Genomic DNA, 12010 nt, shown 5'->3' on the forward strand with positions numbered 1-12010 from the left:
GATCCTTTTTCTGGATGACTCAGTTTTGTCTTGATGGGAAGGTGACATCACTGATTGTCCTGGCTTGCAGCAGCTAGTGGTGTCTTATGCTGTCCTCCAAATGGTTTCCTAGTCATAGCTGATAAGTCACAGTAATGATTTATGGCCTTTGAAGTCCAGATCTAAATGTTCCTCCCTCTTCTCTTCTGATCTCTGGTGGTTGCAATTTTCCAAATCAGTCTAAGCTCCACATCTGAGATCTACTACACACCCCTTTCCTGTTGTGGCCCTTAATGTCCATCAACGGGTATGTCCCTCGACCTGCCTTACCAGCTACCCATGTTCCCTGCCCTGTGTTGGTTTGAGCATGTGGCACTGCTGATCTGTGATCTGTTCTGGGCAGTAGAGATGCTTTTTCATGTCTACCTATAGGATAAAATTGCTATATGCATTTGCACACATGATACAGGGTCACTCAGGGACTTCTGTGCTGGGCCTTCTGGGACCTCCCCACCCCACAGCCCACTGCTGCCTCCAGGGTATCCTTCTGGCTTCTCAAATTCAAGGTCAAATTCCTCATCTTCTTTCTGGCCTTATCTTCAAAGGCTCCCCTGCCAGGGCACCGTGCTCACCAGGCTGACGTTCTTCGGATGGGGCCTGGGTCTGTAACCGCTCCTGCCAAATGTCTACTGTGACCTGTGCTAGCCATTTCAAGTTGCTGTCTGGGGAAGGTCTTTCATCTACAGCCCAGAGCCCTAACCCTCTTACCCCTACTGCCCTGACTCTGTCCCTTCCCGAGTAGGTCGACTCCCACAAGAATCTGGATACCCCGTCCTTGGTGGTTGTCATCTTTGATCATCCCTAGCAACCATTGGACAAAATATGAAAGAGTGCTTCCAAAAGACTTCTGTGGAATGGTTTTTCTTTTTTCTCCCCTCCCTCTTAATGTTTCCAGAGTAAATGTTTCCATAAGGACAGCAAGGCAGTCTGCTCATTTTTGGACACTCCTGTGTGCCTCAACAGGTGTTTTGCAAATAGAATTCCAATGAATAATCCAAACTGGGATATTTGGCTGGATGAATGAGCTTGGGGCTTTCTTTCTGACTGGAGCACATGGACAGGCATCCTGGGTAGGTGTGGATTCCTTTGTTGTTGCCTGCTTGCCCTTTTTTTTTAATATTATTTTAAAAATTTTTATTTTATTTTTAACTTTACAATATTATATTGGTTTTGCCATATATCAACATAAATCGACCACAGGTATACACGTGTTCCCCATCCTGAACTATCCTCCCTCCTCCCTCCCCGTACCATCCCTCTGGGTCATCACAACAGCCCCAAGCATTCAGTATTGTGCATCGAACCTTGACTGGGGACTCGTTTCATATATGATATTATACATATTTCAATGCCATTCTCTGCCGGGGTCCAGCCCCGGTGGATCCAGGGAATTTGAAGCGGGGACTGCGTCGGCGAGGATCAGGAAACAACTGCTTAAATAAACGTTAATTAAGGATATAAAGAGTAATAGAATAAGGATAGCTCAGTAGGAAAATTCAGTGAAGAAAAGAGGCTGAAATAAGGATAGCTCAGTGAGGAAATTCAGTGGAGAAAAGAGGCTGAATAATTCAGCCAGAAGGTGAGAGAAAGAACGACATGGGGAGACCAAGTTTTGGTGAACAAGACCCACACTTTATTTTTCAAAGTAGTTTTTATACCTTAAGTTATGCATAGAGGATAATGGGGGAAGGGGTAGAGTAATGCAGCAAGCCAGGTTTTCTTCCTGCAAACTTATCATATGCAAAAACTTAGGTGATTTGCATCATCTTCTGGCCCAGAGGCCTGTTAACATTTTAAGACCCTTTTTTCAGAAAACTTATTTTTCTCTAAAGGTGATTGAGGTCAGGAGCCACCCTCCAGAAGCATTAGGTAAAGTTTCATTTCTACAGAGCAAAGGTGTAGCTATAATTCTATCACTGCTCCAGCGGCGGTGGGCTATAACAAGAAAAAGAATTAACTCAAGGGTCCCAAGTTATAAACATTAAAGCCACTACTTACACCAATTATATTAATCAATACACTGCCAGGGACACAGCAGGTAAGGGATATGGAAACTTAACAGCAAACATTGGCCCAACAAGTGAAAATCCCTTCACCAATACAATTTCTAATCAATCTTTTAACTACTCAAAGGAATCTGTATTTAGACAGTTTAGAACATCTTATGCCTCTCACAGTTGGGAGGCTCTGAGCAATCACATTTGGCCAGAAAAAACCTATTCAGGCAGGCTAGAGGACTTCCAAAGGAGTTTGTAGGTTGAAACACTGTCACACCCAGGAATTATTAACTGGAGCTGTAAGCTAACTCTTTTTTCAGAGAGAGGTAATGGGGGACAGCCCCCCGTAAAGTCAAAGGTGTAGGTGAAAGCACAAAGCAGAAAGTAGGCAGACTCTGGTTTTGGGGGTAGATGCTTGAGAATTTCCAGTGGGACTCCTGAGGCTCGATCCTGCCTTTGCGTATGCCGAGCCTCCTTCCTCATGACCTTTGTCATAGGTGGAGTTCCTCACACTGGCTCCTGGCAGTGATAGAATTCCAGTTGAGCTATTCCAGATCCTAAAAGATGATGCTGTGGAAAGTGCTGCACTCAATATGCAATATGCACTCAATAGGCAATATGCCGGCAGCCAGCAATTATCCCATATCATCCCACCCTTTCCCTCTCCCACAGAGTCCAAAAGACTGTTCTGTACATCAGTGTCTCTTTTGCTGTCTCGTATACAGGGTTATTGTTAACATCTTTCTAAATCCCATATATATGCTTTCCAAATCCTGAAAGATGATGGTGTAAAAGTGCTGCACTCAATATGCCAGCAAATTTGGAAAACTCAGCAGTGGCCACAGGACTGGAAAAGGTCATTTTTCATTTCAATCCCAAAGAAAGCCAAGCCAAAGAATACTCAAACTACTGCACAATTGCACTCATCTCACACACTAGTAAAGTAATGCTCAAAATTCTCCAAGCCAGGCTTCAGTAATATGGGAACCGTGACTTCCTGATGTTCAAGCTCGTTTTAGAAAAGGCAGAGGAACCAGAGATCAAATTGCCAACATTCACTGGATCATGGAGAAAAAAAAAGAAAGTTCCAGAAAAACATCTATTTCTGGTTTATTGACTATGCCAAAGCCTTTGCCTGTGTGGATCACAATAAACTTGGAAAATTCTGAAACAGATGAGAATACCAGACCACCTGACCTGCCTCTTGAGAAATCTATATGTAGATAAGGAAGCAACAGTTAGAACTGGACAGAGAAAAACAGACTGGTTCTAAATAGGAAAAGGAGTACGTCAAGGCTGTGTATTGTCACCCTGCTTATTTAACTTATATGCAGAGTACATCATGAGAAACACTGGACTGGAAGAAACACAAGCTGGAATCAAGATTGCTGGGAGAAATACCAATAACCTCAGATATGCAGATGACACCACCCTTATGGCAGAAAGTGAAGAGGAACTCAAAAGGCTCTTGATGAAAATCGAAGTGGAGAGTTAAAAATTTGGCTTAAAGCTTAACATGCAGAAAACGAAGATCATGGCATCCAGTCCCATCATTTAAAGGGAAATAGAGGGGGAAACAGTGGAAACAGTGTCAGACTTTCTTCTTCTGGGCTCCAAAATCACTGCAGATCGTGTCTGCAGCCATGAAATTAAAAGACGCTTACTCCTTGGAAGGAAAGTTATGACCAATCTAGATAGCATATTGAAAATCAGAGACATTACATTGCCAAAAAAGGTTCATCTAGTCAAGACTATGGTTTTTCCAGTGGTTATGCATGGATGTGAGTGTTGGACTGTGAAGAAGGTTGAGTGCGGAAGAATTGACACTTTTGAACTGTGGTGTTGGAGAAGACTCTTGAGAGTCCCTTGGACTGCAAGGAGATCCAACCAGTCAATTCTGAAGGAGATCAGCCCTGGGATTTCTTTGGAAGGAATGATGCTGAAGCTGAAACTCCAGTACTTTTGCCACCTCATGTGAAGAGTTGACTCATTGGAAAAGACTCTGATGCTGGAAGGATTGGGGGCAAGAGGAGAAGGGGAGGACAGAGGATTAGATGGCTGGATGGCATCACTGACTCAATGGATGTAAGTCTGAGTGAACTTCAGGAGCTGGTGATGGACAGGCAGGCCTGGCGTGCTGTGATTCATGTGGTCGCAAAGGGTCGGACACAACTGAACGACTGATCTGATATGATACTGTATTGATGTTTTTCTTTCTGGCTTACTTCACTCCGTATAATAGGCTCCAGTTTCATCCACCTCATTAGAACTGATTCAAACGTATTATTTTAATGGCTGAGTAATACTCCATTGTGTATATGTACCACTGCTTTCTTATCCATTCATCTGCTGATGGACATCTAGGTTGTTTCCATATCCTGGCTATTATAAACAGTGCTGTGATGAACATTGGGGTACACGTGTCTCTTTCAATTCTGGTTTCCTCACTGTATACCCAGCAGTGGGATTGCTGGGTCATACGGCAGTTCTATTTTCAGTTTTGTAAGGAATCTCTACACTGTTCTCCATAGTGGCTGTACTAGTTTGCATTCCCACCAACTGTAAGAGGGTTCCCTTTTCTCCACACCCTCTTCAGCATTTATTGCTTGTAGACTTTTGGATCACAGCTACTCTGACCAGTATGAAATGGTACCTCATAGTGGTTTTGATTTGATAATAAGAATAATAAGTGATGATAATAAGAATAATAATAAAAATATTCTTTGATAATAAGAATAATAAGTAATAAGTGGTGTTGAGCATCTTTTTATGTGTTTTTTAGCTATCTGTATGTCTTCTTTGGAGAAATGTCTATTTAGTTCTTTGGTCCATTTTTTGATTGGGTCATTTATTTTTCTGTAATTAAGCTGTAGGAATTGCTTGTATATTTTTGAGATTAGTTGTTTGTCAGTTGCTTCATTTGCTATTATTTTCTCCCATTCTGAAGGCTGTCTTTTCACCTTACTTATAGTTTCCTTTGTTATGCAGAAGCTTTTAAGTGTAATTAATTCCCATTTGTTTATTTTTGCTTTTATTTCTAATATTCTGGGAGGTGGGTCATAGAGGATCTTGCTGTGATGTATGTAAGAGAGTGTTTGGCCTATGTTCTCATCTAATAGTTTTATAGTTTCTGGTCTTACATTTAGATCTTTAACCCACTTTGAGTTTATTTTTGTGTATGGTGTTAGAAAGTGTTCTAGTTTCATTCTTTTACAAGTGATTGACCAGATTTCCCAGCACCACTTGTTAAGGAGATTGCCTTTAATCCATTGTATATTCTTGCCTCCTTTGTCAAAGATAAGGTGTCCATATGTATGTGGATTTATCTCTGGACTTTCTATTTTGTTCCATTGATCTATATTTCTGTCTTTGTGCCAGTACATTACTGTCTTGATGACTGTGGCTTTGTAGTAGAGCCTGAAGTCAGGCAGGTTGATTCCTCCAGTTCCATTCTCCTTTCTCAAGATTGCTTTGGCTATTCGAGGTTTTTTTGTATTTCCATAAAAATTGTGAAATTATTTGTTCTAGCTCTGTGAAGAATACCATTGGTAGCTTGATAGGGATTGCATTGAATCTATAAATTGCTTTGGGTTAGTATACTCATTTTCATTATATTGATTCTTCTAATCTATGAACATAGCATATTTCTCCATCTATTAGCATCCTCTTTGATTTCTTTCACCAGTATTTCATAGTTTTCTATATATAGGTCTTTAGTTTCTTTAGGTAGATATATTCCTAAGTATTTCATTACTTTCATTGCTATGGTGAATGGAATTGTTTCCTTAATTTTTCTATTTTCTCATTATTAGTGTATGGGAATTCAAGGGATTTCTGTGTGTTGATTTTATATCCTGCAACTTTACTATATTCATTCATTAGTTCTAGTAATTTTCTGATTTGGTCTTTAGGGTTGTCTATGTAGAAGATCATGTCATTTGCAAACAGTGAGAATTTTACTTCTGCTTTTCCAATTTTGATTCCTTTTATTTCTTTTTCTGCTCTAATTTCTGTGCCAAAACTTCCAAAACTATGTTAAATAGTAATGATGAAAGTGGACACCCCTGTCTTGTTCCTGACTTTAGGGGAAATGCTTTCAGTTTTTCCTCATTGAGTATAATGTTTGCTGTGGGTTTGTCATATATAGCTTTTAGTATGTTGAGATATGTTCCTTCTATTCCTGCTTTCTGGAGAGTTTTTATCATAAATGGATGTTGAATTTTGTCAAAGGCTTTCTCTGCATCTATTGAGATAATCATATGTTTTGTTTTGTTTTTATTTTTCAATTTGTTAATGTGGTATATTATTGAAGAATACTTGCATCCCTGGGATAAAGCCCACTTGGTCATTGTGCATGATCTTTTTAATGTGTTGTTGGATTCTGATGGCTAGAATTTTGTTAAGGATTTTTGCATCTATATTCATCAGTGATATTGGCCTGTAGTTTTCTTTTTTTGTGGCATCTTTGTCAGGTTTTGTTATTAGGGTGATGGTGGCCTCATAGAATGAGTTTGGAAGTTTAACTTCTGCAATTTTCTGGAAGAGTTAGAGTAGGATAGGTGTTAGCTCTTTTGTAAATGTTTGGTAGAATTCAGCTGTGAAGCTGTTTGGACCTGGGCTTTTGTTTGCTGGAAGATTTCTAATTACAGTTTCAATTCACGTGTTTGTGATGGGTCTGTTAAGATTTTCTATTTCTTCCTGGTCCAATTTTGGAAAGTTGTACTTTTCTAAAAATTTGACCATTTCTTCCACGTTGTCCATTTTATTGGCATATAATTTCTGATAGTAGTCTCTTATGATCCCTTGTATTTCTGTGTTGTCTGTTGTGATCTCTACATTTTCATTTCTAATTTTATTGATTTGATTTTTATCCTTTTTTTTCTTGATGAGTCTGGCTAATCGTTTGTCAATTTTATTTATCCTTTCAAAGAACCAGCTTTTGGCTTTGCTGATGTTTGCTACGGTCTCTTTTGTTTCTTTTGCATTTATTTCTGCCCCCCCCCCCTTTTTTGTTGTTTTTTGCCCTAATTTATAAGATGTATGTCCTTCTACTAACCCTGGAGTTCTTCATTTCTTCCTTTTCTAGTTGCTTTAGGTGTAGATTTAGGTTATTTATTTGACGTTTTTCTTGTTTCTTGAGGTATGCCTGGATTACTATGAACTTTCCCCTTAGGACTGCTTTTACAGTGTCCCAAAGGTTTTGTGTTGTTGTGTTTTCATTTGTTTCAATGCAAATTTTGATTTCTTTTTTGATTTGTTCTGTGATTTGTTGGATATTCAGCAGCGTGTTGTTCATCCTCCAAAGGTTGGAATTTTTAATAGTTTTTCTCCTGTAATTGACATCTAATCTTACTGAATTGTGATCAGAAAAGATGCTTGGAATGATTTCAATTTTTTTGAATTTACCAAGGCTGGATTTATGCCCCAGGATGTGATCTATCCTGAAGAAGGTTCTGAGTGCCTTTTAGAAATAGGGGAAATTCATTGTTTTGGAGTGAAATATCCTATAGATATCAATTAGGTCTAACTGGTCTATTGTATCATTTAAAGTTTGTGTTTCCTTGTAATTTTCTGTTTAGTTGATCTATCCATAGGTGTGAGTCGGGTATTAAAGTCTCCCACAATTATTATGTTATTCTTAATTTCCCCTTTCATACATGTATTGTGGTGCTCCTATGTTGGGTGCATCAGATCAGATCAGTCGCTCAATCGTGCCCAACTCTTTGTGACCCCATGAATTGCAGCACACCAGGCCTCCCTGTCCATCACCAATTCCCGGAGTTCATTCAGACTCATGTCCATCAAGTCAGTGATGCCATCCAGACATCTCATCCTCTGTCTTCCCCTTCTTTTGTTTTCAATCCCTCCCAGCATCAGAGTCTTTTCCAATAAGCCAACACTTCACATGAAGTGGCCAAAGTACTGGAGTTTCAGCTTTAGCATCTTTCCTTCCAAAGAAATCCCAAGGATGATCTTCAAAATTTACTGGTTGGGTCTCCTTGCAGTCCAAGGGACTCTCAAGAGTCTTCTCCAACACCACAGTTCAAAAGCATCAATTCTTCGGCACTCAGCCTTCTTCACAGTCCAACTCACACATCCATACATGACCACTGGAAAAACCATAGCCTTGACTAGACGAAACCTTTGTTGGCAAAGTAATGTCTCTGCTTTTGAATATGCTATCTAGGTTGGTCATAACTTTCCTTCCAAGGAGTAAGCATCTTCTAATTTCATAGCTGCAGCCACCATCTGCAGTGATTTTGGAGCCCAGAAGAAGAAAGTCTGACACTGTTTCCACTGTTTGCCCATTTATTTCCCATGAAGTGATGGGACCGGATGCCATGATCTTCGTTTTCTGAATGTTGAGCTTTAAGCCAACTTTTTCACTATCCATTTTCATTTTCATCAAGAGGTTTTTGAGTTCCTCTTCACTTTCTGCCATAAGGAAGGTGTCATCTGCATATCTGAGGTTATTGATATTTCTCCCGGCAATCTTGATTCCAACTTGTGTTTCTTCCAGTACAGCGTTTCTCATGATGGATTCTGCATATAAGTTAAATAAGCAGGGTGACAATATACAGCCTTGATGTACACCTTTTCCTATTTGGAACCAGTCTGGTTTTCCATGTCCAGTTCTAACTGTTGTTTCCTGACCTGCATACAAATTTCTCAAGAGGCAGGTCAGGTGGTCTGGTATTCTCATCTGTTTCAGAATTTTCCAAGTTTTTTGTGATCCACACAGGCAAAGGCTTTGGCATAGTCAATAAACCAGAAATAGATGTTTTTCTGGAACTTTCTTTTTTCCCCATGATCCAGAGGATGTTGGCAATTTGGTTTCTGATTCCTCTGCCTTTTCTAAAACCAGCTAGAACATCAGGAAGTTCACAGTTCCCATATTACTGAAGCCTGGCTTGGAGAATTTTGAGCATTACTTTACTAGTGTGTGAGATGAGTGCAATTGTGTGGTAGTTTGAACATTCTTTGGCATTGGCTTTCTTTGAAATTGGAATGAAAACTGACCTTTTCTAGTCCTGTGGCCACTGCTGAGTTTTCCAAATTTGCTGGCATATTGAGTGCAGCATTTTCACAGCATCATCTTTCAGGATTTGGAATAGCTCAACTGGAATCCCATCACCTCCACTAGCTTTGTCGTAGTGATGTTTTCTAAGGCCCACTTGACTTCACATTCCAGGATATCTGGCTCTAGGTCAGTGATCACACCATCATGATTATCTGGGTCGTGAAGATCTTTTTTGTACATTTCTTCTGTGTATTCTTGCCATCTCTTCTTAATACCTTCTGCTTCTGTTAGGTCCATACAATTTCTGTCCTTTATCGAGCCCATCTTTGCATGAAATGTTCCTTTGGTATGTCTGATTTTCTTGAATAGATCTCTAGTCTTTCTCATTCCGTTGTTTTTCTCTATTTCTTTGCATTGATTGGTGAAGAAGGCTTTCTTATCTCTTCTTGCTATTCTTTTGAACTCTACATTCAGAATCTTATATCTTTCCTTTTCTCCTTTGCTTTTTGCTTCTCTTCTTTTCACAGCTATTTGTAAGGCTTCCTGAGACAGCCATTTTGATTTTTCGCATTTCTTTTCAATGGGGATGGTCTTGATCCCTGTCTCCTGTACAATGTCATGAACCTCATTCCATAGTTCATCAGGTTCTCTATCTATGAGATTGTTATATCTTCTTCTTGGCTTGATTCTTTGATCATTATGTAGTGACCTTCTTTGTCTCTTTTCACAGCCTTTGTTTTAAAGTCTATTTTATCTGATATGTGCATTGGTACTCCTGCTTTCTTTTGGTCTCTATTTGCATGGAAAATCTTTTTCCAGCCCTTCACTTTCAGTCTGTATGTGTCCCCTGTTTTGAGGTGGGTCTCTTGCAGACAACATATGTAGGGGTCTTGTTTTTCTATCCATTCAGCCAATCTTTGTCTTTTGGTTGGGACATTCAACCCATTTACGTTAAAGGTAATTATCGATAAGTATGATCCTGTTGCCATTTACTTTATTGTTTTGGGTTCGAGTTTATACAACTTTTTTGTGTTTCCTGTCTAGAGAAGATCCTTTAGTATTTGTTGGAGAGCTGGTTTAATGGTGCTGAATTCTCTCAGCTTTTGCTTGTCTGTAAAGCTTTTGATTTCTCCTTCATATTTGAATGAGATCCTTGCTAGGTACAGTAATCTGGGCTGTAGGTTATTTTATTTCATCACTTTAAGTATGTCCTACTATTCCCTCCTGACCTGAAGCATTTCTATTGAAAGATCAGCTGCTATTCTTAAGGGAATCCCTTGTATGTTATTTGTTGTTTTCCCTTGCTACTTTTAATATTTTTCTTTGTGTTTGACCTTTGTTAATTTGATTGATATGTGTCTTGGTGTGTTTCACCTTGGGCTTATCCTGTTTGGGACTCTCTGGGTTTCTGGGACTTGGGTGATTATTTCCTTCCCCATTTTAGGGAACTTTTCAACTATTGTCTCTTCAAGTATTTTCTCATGGTCTTTCTTTTTGTCTTCTTCCTCTGGGACTCCTGTAATTAGAATGTTGTAGCATTTAATATTGTCCTGGAGGTCTCTGAGATTGTCCTCATTTCTTTTAATTCGTTTTTCTTTTTCCCGCTCTGATTCATTTATTTCTACCATTCTATCCTCTAATTCACTAATCGTATCTTCTGCCCCTGTTATTCTACTATTTGTTGCCTCCAGAGTATTGTTGTTGTTGTTGATTTTTAATCTAATTTATTGTATTATTGATTATATATTGACTCTTTTATTTCTTCTAGTTTTTTATTAAACCTTTCTTGCATCTTCTCAATCCTTGTCTCCAGGCTATTTATCTGTGATTCCATTTTGATTTCAAGATTTTGGATCATTTTCACTATCATTATTCGAAATTCTTTATCAGGTAGATTCCCTATCTTTTCCTCCTTTTTTTTTTTTTTTTTTGGTTTGGTGAGCATTTACCTCTGTCTCTTCATCTTGTTTATATTGCTGAGTTTGGGGTGTCCTTTCTGTATTCTGGCAGTTTGTGGAGTTCTCTTTATTGTGGAGTTTCCTCTCTGTGGGTGGGTTTGTACAGGTGGATTGTCAAGGTTTCTTGGTTAGGGAAGCTTGTGTCAGTGTTCTGCTGGGTGGAGCTTGATTTCTTATCTCAGGAGTGCAATGAAGTGTCCAGTAATGAATTATGAGATGTATATGGTTTTGGAGTAACTTTGGGCAGCCTGTATATTGGAGCTCAGGGCTGTGCTCCAGTGTTGCTGGAGAATTTGATTGGTATGTCTTGCTCTGGAAATTGTTGGCCCGTGGGTGGTGCTTCGTTTCAGTGTAGGTATGGAGGCATTTGATAAGCTCCTGTTGATTAATGTTCCCTGGAGTCAGGATTTGGATTTAAGCCTCCTGCTTCTGGTTTTCAGTCTTATTTTTAGAGTAGTTTCAAAACTTCTCCTTCTATACAGCACCATTGATAAAACATCTAGGTTAAATATGAAGTTTCTCCATAGTGAGGGACACCCAGAGAGGTTCACAGAATTACATGAAGAAGAGAATAGGGAGGAGGGAGTTAGAGGTGACCCAAATGACATGAGGTGGAATCAATAGAGGAGAGAGCAGGCTAGCCAGTAATCACTTCCTAATGTGCACTCCATAACTGGGCCACTCAGATATGTTCACAGAGTTATACAGAGAACAGTAGAGGGAGGAAGGAGACAGAGGTGGCCAGGAGGATAAAATTGGGGAATGAAAAGGAGAGAGACAAATCCAGCCAGTAATCAGTTCCCTAAGTGTCCTCCACTGTTTGGAAGACACAGAGATTCACAGAGTTGGGTAGAGCAGAGAGGGGTTAGGGAGGAGACACAGGCAACCTAGTGGAGAAAAAGGAGTCCAAAGGGGGAGAGAGGAGTCAAGCCAGTAATTTCGTCCCAAGTAAAAATGGGTACTGAAAATTGGGTTCTTAAAGGTACAAAATTGAT

This window comes from Bos mutus, unplaced genomic scaffold, assembly GCF_027580195.1.
Source record: "Bos mutus isolate GX-2022 unplaced genomic scaffold, NWIPB_WYAK_1.1 CTG163, whole genome shotgun sequence".
NCBI classification, from domain to species: domain Eukaryota; kingdom Metazoa; phylum Chordata; class Mammalia; order Artiodactyla; family Bovidae; genus Bos; species Bos mutus.